An 8,988-nucleotide genomic window follows, 5' to 3' on the forward strand; every position below is an offset into this window, starting at 1 on the left:
GCTGGGGAAGTCCTACCCTGCCTTCGACTGCCTCTTGAGCTTTTTCCTCTGCTCGCTGCCATCCTGCCTTGCGTGGCAGTGAGAAGGTGACGGTGTCCTTGGCCTCGGATGCCCCCGCCCCGAGGTGGGAAGTCACTTTCGGGGCTCCCTGCGGTGCTGGGAAACGGCCTGCGCGGGGGAGCCGGGCGACGGCTGGAGCCCCTCCAGCAGCCCTTCCTCCTCCGACGTGGGCCGAGTGGGAGAGCGTCCTACTGCATTTTACTGCGAAGGTTGTTGATGTTTGGGGAGGCGGCTGTTGAGGCTGCTGTGGTTTCTTTACAGTTTCCTCACGCAGTGTTAACCTTGGAGCAGAAATGGGGTCACCACTCCCTGGGCCTCTGGAATTACTGCCTGCAGATTTCCTGGAGGCCCCAGGGCATAAGGAGCAGAGGTGTCTCCCCGTACCCTGCAGTTTTCTCTCACTGGTTGGTCCTTGCATATCCTTTGTGGTCTGTGTATCCAGTCCCAAAGAAAGAAACATAAAGGTTTAAGACCTTACCTGGCTGCCCCTTATTTCTGACCTAGGCTTTCCCAAAGAAAAGGAGAACTACAAGGCAATGGAAAATTGCAAGATACATGCTCAGGAAAATAAATATAAAATGCTTAAAATCCAGGTATGTGTATAAGTGTCTGTGTGTAGACAGAGGATCCAGACGGAAATTGCCCTGGCTCCTTTTTTTTTTTTTGAGACAGGGTCTTGCTCAGTAGCCCAGGCTGGCCTTGAACTTGCATCGATCCTCCTGCCTCGACCTCCTGAATGCTCAGACTACAGGCATGGGCCACCACACCAGCCTGGCTCCACTTTCTGAACCTCAGCAGAGCACTGTTTAAGGAAAGATGGACTGGGAGTCCTGTCCATACCACCAGAAGGGCCCCAGTGTGTAGCCTTTGTCTCTGATCACCTCTCACCTGGTTACTGCAGCCACCCAAGGTCAGACTCAGATCGTCCCACCACATCTGTAACACAGTGCCTCTCTCTATTTTATTTATTTATTTGTTTGTTTGTTTGTTTATTTATTCATTTATTTATTGGGGGGGTACCAGGGATTTAACTAAGGACTTTGCACTTGTGAGGCAGGCAGCAGCACCACTGAGCTAAACCCCTGGCCCCATCTCTCTTTACTGTACTGGAATCAGAAAAACAAATTTCCTATCTGATTATGAAATTTCTGAGCCCAAACCACGGTGATCCTGGCTCCATAGGGAATCCCAGACCATACTTAGGAAACCAACACTTTCTGTCCTCTTGTCCAGGAAAGATGGTTCTGTCTAAAACCTGCATTGTAGGGGCCGGGGATTTAGCTCAGCAGTTCGGTGGCCTGCCTTGCAAGCACAAGGAGCCGAGTTCAATCCCCAGTACCCCCCCAAAACAAAACAAACAAACAAACAAAAACCTCCATTGTATATCACATTGTTTCCTGCTTAAAATCTGGCAGTGGCTCCTGATTGCTTCATACATGGCCTGACACTCAAAAGGTAATCAGTGTATTTTTGATGGGTGAATAGGTGAAAGATTAAGCGTTAGAATAATAACAACCATTGTCTTAGTGTGTTTCTATAACAAAATACCGTGTGTGTAAGTATCTTATAAATAAAGAGGCTTACTGAGCTCACAGATTTGCAGACAGAAAGTCCAGGGACTGACTGGCCACGCATGACCCGGATCCTCTGTGGCAATCACGTCGTAAGAGAGCCAGCAGGGAAATGGGAAGGAGTCAGGACCACTCTTTTGGAACAGCTCACTCTCATTCGGCCTTCTGAGTGTGGCGCTGCCTTAACAGCCCTACTGTAAACTTGGGGACCACAATTCCAGCACTGGACTCTTTAGAGGGCACAGCAAACAATACCCAAACCTTGGCAGTTGCCTCAGTGTTAGGAGACTGAGTTCAAGTCCCAGCTCTAACATTAGCAAGCCATGTGGCTTTAGGAAACGTATCCAACTTCTCAGGCATACATTCTTCAGCACAATGCAAATAGTTACACTTGCCTGTCTGGCAGGATCAGGATCAGTCAGACAATAACCACGAGATATTGTGGATTTGACCTGTGGAAATGTCAGGGTGAATCTTTTGTTGTTTTGTTTTGTTTTGATTTTTGAGACCGGGTCTTGCTATGTAGCCCAGGCTGGCCTTGAACTCAAAGCAGTGCTCCTGCCTCAGCCTCCTGAGTGCTGGGACTACAGGAGTGCACCACCACGTCTAGCCAAGGTGAATCTTTATAGGAGGGTTACAAACACACACAGAGAAAAGTGCATTCAGCCTCGACTTTCTCTCAAAAGAAGGTAATTTGCCCTTCCTTTCCTATGAAATTAATGATGAGGCTTGGGGGAGGTGTGTGTGGAAGAGAGAAAGAAAGAAAAGATCCAGAAGTTATTTCCTAGGGCAGGGATGGTGAAGCTTTTACAGCTTCCAATGATACAAACAATCTGCTGCAGCACAGGGGCCTCTGGTTCCTACCACTGCCCTAGGGGAAACCTCTCACCTCTGGTCCTCTAACCTGTGCTCACCTCTGGTCCCTTGACCTGGTCCCTATCTACATAAACTGCTCTGTAGGCTGGCAGCTCTGCCCTTCAGTGAGAGCCTGGGCTCTCTGGAAGCAGGGATCTGTCTCTTTGCTCAACACCATCCTCTTGGTGCTGCCAGGATGTACCAAGTGCTTGGCACTGAGCGTGGCACCAGTGACTGCATGGGTGGCACCGTCTCTCCAGGATAAGCATTTTCAGCTTCTCTTCTGTTGCCAAAAGGTTTTCCTCTCAGCATTCCTAAAACCACACTGTAGAGAAGTGATGGCCACAGGTGACAGGAGCAACACTCAGATGGCGGCTTCGGCAGTTTACAGAGTAATAACCCCTCATATTTGTTGGTGCCAAGTAGCGGCCCGCCCACCGTGTCTGCATGCTCTCAGCCCAGCCTCTCTCCCCATTTACCACCAAATTTAAAATAACCCCAAATTTTAAAACATCTGTGCATCTTTTCTTAAATGTCTCCAATCTGTCTGTTGGATATTCTGCTTCTCTCAGGGCACTGTTCCCTGTGGCAGACGGCCCTCATGGCCAGAGCAGCAGTAAGCGGCACACATTCACTGCGACCCTGAAGGTCCGCTCCTGCAGTATCTGCGGAGATCTTCATCTTTAGCTTTAGCCCAGAGCATTTGCATGTTTCTCATTAGTTTCTGTTCATCACTCTCAGCATAGAACATTGTTACTTTATCCTGTTTTACTCACAGACTGTTCATGCCAACACCACACCCTACAGGAGCATGGCTTATTTACTTAGGGACAGAATCTCACTCTCCAGTTAAGGCTGACCTTAACTCACTGTGTAGCCTGGGTGGCCTCAGACTCACTGCGATCCTCCTGCCTCAGCCTCCCGAATGCTGGAATCGCAGGCGTGTGCCACCACACCCGGCTTGTGATTGTTCACACTGGCAGCGCTACCCAGTCCTTCCAACAGCTGGACTTCCCGGGCATAAATGCTTCCTAGTTGCAGTCACTCCTACCCACAGGAGTGTCTTTGGGTCTTTGCACATTTTCAGCCATGTCTGTAAACCACAGAGCTGAGCATAAACCAAAACAAACAAAACCAAAAGCAGAATATAATATAGGTCTTGGTCCCCCATGGGGCCTGGATGCAGCTGTCACCCCATGTGTGGGGTGCTGGGGCGTCTAGGTCTTCATGGGGAAATGTACACTGGGAGAGAGTCTTTATTCCCTTATGAAAAAAACTGTGTGCAGTGTGCCTGCCTTCTGACCATGATCCACTGAGAGGTTTTCTATTTGTGATTGCATATTGGTGATCATCAGAAAGTTTTAGATTTTGGAACATATTGGATTTTTTTTGTTGTTCTTGTATTGGGGATAGAACTGGAGGCCTTTGCACTGAGTTACATTCCCCAGCCCTTTTCTCTCTCTCTCTCTCTCTCTCTCTCTTTTTTTAAACACAGGGTCTCATTAAGTTACTAAAATGCCAAGGATGGGCTCAAGCTTTCAATCCTCCTGACTCAGCCTCCCAGGGTGCTAGGATTATAGGCATGACCACCACATACAGATGGATTTGGGGTTTTTGAATTAAGGATGCTCAAGGTGTATATGGAAGTGGACTGATCTCAAAGTTTATGTGGTTAGGTAGATTTTTTTTTTTGGTATGCAGGATTGAACTCGGTACCTTGCGCTTATGAGCAGGTGGAACCACTGGGCTAATTTCCCAGCCCTAGCTGGGTAGATTTTTAAGGAGAACAAAGGAAATTTTTAAAAAGCACAATGGAGGGGCCGGGAATTTAGCTCAATGGTTCTGCTGCCTGCCTCACAAGCACAAAGACTCGAGTTCAATCCCTGGCACCAAAAATAAACAAACAAACAAATAAATAAACAAATAGCATAATGGAGGAGTAAGTCCTATTAGATATCAAAGCAACCTGTAAAGCTACAGTAATTTAAATATATTTTATTGCCACACACAAAAACCTCTCATGTAAGTCATACAGAACTCCAGAACAGGTTTATGGAGCTGCAGATGTTTGGTTTATAAAAATGAGGGCATCTGGGTGGGGATGGGGTCCTGTGGGAGAGAGCCTGCCTGGCAGCGGCGAGACATGGGATCACTCAGTCCTAGCAGGCAGCGGAATCAGTTGTTCTTTTATGAAATCTGTGCTCCTGGACCAGGCGTGGTGGGGCACACCCAAACCCAACACTCTGGAGGCTGAGGCAGGAGGATCACAGCAAGGGTTGGGCTGCATAGTGAGTTCAAGGCCAGCCTGAACTACACAGCAAGACTGTCTCAAAAACCAAAAATGAGGAAAGGGGAAAGAAAAAAATGAAAAAAGAAGAAAAAAATGGAAATAAAGCTTATATAAAAAGGGAGGTATAGAGGAGTTGAAGGGAAGGAAGGGGAATGAGAAAAAATATAGCTCAGTGGTGCAGCCACCTGCCTCACAATCTCAAGGTCCTGAGTTCAATCCCTGGTAGAGAGAGAAAAAAAAAAAAAAGAACCAAAATATATCATGTACAGGTACAAATTCCCAGTAACAAGTGTGATAGTGTGATCATTATGTATACCTAAAATGTACCAATAAACTTAATAAAAAACCCTAAAAATAAGTAAATAAATACAATCACTTAGTAGATCTATTTCAGTTCTCTATTATTTAAAAAAAATTCACCTTTGGCTGGGGATTTAGCTCAGTAGTGCTGCTGCCTGCCTCACAAGGGCAAGGTCCTGAGTTCAATCCCCGGTACTGCAAAAAAAAAAAAAAAAGAAAAGAAAGAAAATAATAATAATTCTCCTTTCCTTGAATACATGCAGATTTTTTTTTTAAATTTCATTGATTTGGGCCGCAGATTTGGCTCAGTGGTTCCACTGCCTACCTTGTAAATGCAAGGGCCCATGTTTGATCCCCGGTACTCTGCCAACATTTTTTTCACTGATTTAAATTCTTAGGCAAACACACAGGTCAAAATCAGTTGGCTCTTGCTAAGTATTATGTAAGTGTGTTTTTTGAAGCTTACCTGGCCACTAGCCAGGTGTGAATATACCTGTCCCCCCGAGCTTTGACCAGCGTTAGGTATTTTTGTTTGGTTTAATAGCTGTTAATCAGGAACATGCTACACACAGTCTTTAACCTGCATTTCCTTAATTACTAAGGAAGTCAAGTCCTTCCAGACATGAGCTTAATGTTGGTATTTCCACTTAGGTGGACAGAGCTGTGGCCTGCACCACCTGGTGGGATGGGAGGGACCCAGGTGGGTGGAGTGCTGGGCCTTTGGGGCACGGTGGTAGAGGCAGAGCTGGGGCGGAAGGAAGCCCAGAAGACAGACTCAGCTGTCAGGGCCACTCTGAGCCATGCATAAGGTGTGCACTGTGAGAAAGTGCGGTGGGGACCAGTGCAGGGACAGGCATACAGACCTGCGCGCCTCCCATTGTGGCCAAAGTGCAGCGTTAAGGGCCTGGGTTGGTGGGATATTGGTTGGGATATTGACCATGAGACAGCAACGTTCACTGACAAGTTTGCTGAAGTCAGTACTGCTGAAAATCCAGCACCAGAGCTCTACAGCGTCACTGTTCCCTGCTGCTGACCCTGAAGTGCTCTGACCAGGCAGCAGGGCAGCATCTACGGGACCAAGTGCCCAGGACAGAGCGGCAGCACAGGGACACGCAAGTGCAGCAGGCACACGCATGTTTGGATGTGTGTATGTGTGTCCTGCTGGCCAAGGGAGCCTTCGTGGGAATCCTTTCTTTCATGGCCCACTGCTGGTGGCCCATCTGCTACCCACTACTGATGCCATCTGTGCTGCCGCTTGGTGACACCCACCACCCTGCCTGCTCTCGGGCCTCACAGTTCTCTGCTACAGACTGGTGCCACGTCCGTTGAGCCATGCAGTCTCATCAAAAGTGACATTTAGCCACACGGAGAGGTGCACACCTATAACCCCAGGTGAGGCTGAGGCAGGAAGACTGGGAGTGACAGGCCAGTCTGGGCAACGCACCAGATCCTGGGGGCCACTGGCCTGGTATGGGCAAAGACCTGGGTTCAGCCCCCACAGACAGCGCTGCCACTGTGTTTAATTGTTCTTTGTTTGTTTGTTTGTTTGTTTTTTTGAGACAGGTCTCACTATGGAGTTGAGACTGACCTGGAACTCACTGTGTAGCCCAGGCTGGTCTCGAACTCACAGCAATCCTCCTGCCTCAGCCTCCCTAGTGCTGGGATCACAGGCGTGCACCACCATGCCCCATGTTTGTTTAATTGTTCTGTTTCTCTCCTGGTAGTTCCTCACAGACTCTGTGGGCCAGGGAAGCAAGGGCGGCGCCTCTGCACTGGGCCTATCTGCTCTGAACGTCTCCCACTGATGTGGCAATGTTGTCACCAACCTTGTTTGGAGACAAGGCCAGGGAGCCAGTCGGAAGGATGGGACACTGATCTTGTCACTACTTTATCTTGTGGTACAACTTTTGTCTCATTGGCTCACGCTTAGGAGTGGAGGTGGACGGTCTCAGGAGAACCTGGACAGCCAAAGAAAGTTCCGCCATGAGCTCCTCTAAGCCAAAACCCTCCTGAGGGTATGTGTGCATGTGTGTGTGTGTGTGTGTGCGCACGCGTGTGTGAGTGGTGCCATACAGTCGCCCCAGAAAATAAAACTGAGGCAGATTCTCACTAAGTTGCCCAACTTGGCCTTGAAGTGTTGATCCTTCTGCCTCTGCCTCTGCCTCCTGACTAGTTGGGTTTACAGGTGTGCAACACTACATCTGGTTACAAATGGAAATTCTTCAGAAGTCTGTTATGAAAAGGCGTGGGGTCACCAGGAAAGACTGCTTTGGGTTGGTTTTACATTTTGCACCAGCAGCTGTGCCCATAGCAGAGAAGTGGGACTGGATGCCAGTTGCAAGATTTTGTTCTTTTTGTCTTTGTTTTTTCTTTTCAAGATTTTATTACAACTATTCCACTCATCCTCCAGCTAGTTTTCCCTAGAAAGACTTCATTATTTCAGCATGTGGCTAGGGTTCCCTGAGGGCTAAAGAGAGTAAGTTAGAAACACTTTCTTGGCTGGGTGTTAGCTCACACCTGTAATTACAGCATGTGAGAAGCTGAGGCAAGAGGATCGCCACAAGTTCAAGGCCAGCCTGGGCTACACAGTGAGACCCTGTCACAAACAACAGCAACAACAAAAATGCTCTCTTGAACAGCATGCTAGCAGCAGTGAAAATAGGCTTGTGTGAGCTGAAAGGTGTCTGCCTGAAGGGTGTGGTCAGGGCTATTGCCAGTGCTGGAGACACTGAGGTAAGATAGTTGTGCCTGTTTGACACAGCCAAGGTGATGGGGAGTCAGGTCGCGCTGCTGGAGGTGCCTACGTCAAGAGGAAGGATATGACGCGAGCTGCTGTGTGTGCCAGAAACCCCTGGGAGTCTCAGCAAGCTGGGGAGTGGCCTGGCACAAGCCTCCCACCAGGGAATGCAGCTCTCACCTTGCTCACCGACAGATGGTGAAACGGCCAACATGGTTGGCCAGGCTGGCTTCGAACTTCTGGGGTCAGTGATCCTCCTGCCTCAGCCTCCCAGTAACTTAAACTACAGGCCCACACCATCCCACCCAGTTCATGGAAATCATAGTAAAGTCAGCTAGATGTGGTGGCACACACCTGTTAACCCAACACTCTGGAGGCTGAGGCAGGAAGAACACCATGAGTTCAAAACCAGCCTGAACTGCATAGTGAGATCCTGTCTCAAAGAAGCAAACAAAAGCCGGGTGTGGTGGCACACACCTGTAATCCCAGCACTTGGGAGGCTGAGGCAGGAGGATCACTGTGAGACCAGCCTGGGCTACATAGTGAATTCCAGGGCAGCCTCAATTACACAGTGAGACTCTGTCTCAAAAAAAAAACCAAAACAGAAATTGACAAAAAAATAGATGAGCTCAGGACCATGATAGAAGCCATGAAGGCCCAGCATAAGAAAGAAATGCAAACAATAAATGCCCAACATAGGAAAGAAATGGAATCCATAAAACAGATTCAAACAGATATCCAGGAGATTAAACACTCCATAGAAAGTGTACGCAACAGAATAAAAGAATGTAAAGATAGACTCTCAGATATAGAAGATAAGATTGCAATCAGTGATCATGAAAAGAGAGGTCTCTTAAAAACAGTTAGGGATCATGAGAAATCGATCCAACAACTCCTAGATGATGCAAAGAAGAATAACATAAGACTGATAGGAATACATGAAGTAGCAGGAGAAAATACAAATGACTTTAAAAAGCTGTTCACAGAATTAATGACAGAAAACTTCCCAAACAGAGGGGAAGAATTTGACATTCAGATAACTGAGGCATGTAGGACCCCAACTAGCTGCAATAAAAAAAATCTACACCTAGACATATAATAATCAAGATCCCAGAAACCCAACAGAAGAACAAAATACTACAAGCAGTAAGAGAAAAGAAACAAATCACATATAA

At 47.7% G+C, this 8,988-nt stretch overlaps 1 long non-coding RNA gene across 2 annotated transcripts in view; it reads right to left on the reverse strand.

Moving 5' to 3' along the window:
* Nucleotides 1-5,235: 5,235 nt before the first annotated feature.
* LOC117285316 overlaps nucleotides 5,236-8,988 on the reverse strand; it is a 13,756-nt gene continuing 10,003 nt past the window's right edge. For both annotated transcript variants that reach the window (XR_004516315.1, XR_004516316.1), the window contains exon 3: nucleotides 5,236-5,271. This is a non-coding gene — a long non-coding RNA (uncharacterized LOC117285316). The remainder of the gene's footprint in view (nucleotides 5,272-8,988) is intronic.

The sequence above is a fragment of the Fukomys damarensis genome, unplaced genomic scaffold (genome assembly GCF_012274545.1).
Source record: "Fukomys damarensis isolate Sample0158 unplaced genomic scaffold, DMR_v1.0_HiC HiC_scaffold_8, whole genome shotgun sequence".
Classification (NCBI taxonomy): domain Eukaryota; kingdom Metazoa; phylum Chordata; class Mammalia; order Rodentia; family Bathyergidae; genus Fukomys; species Fukomys damarensis.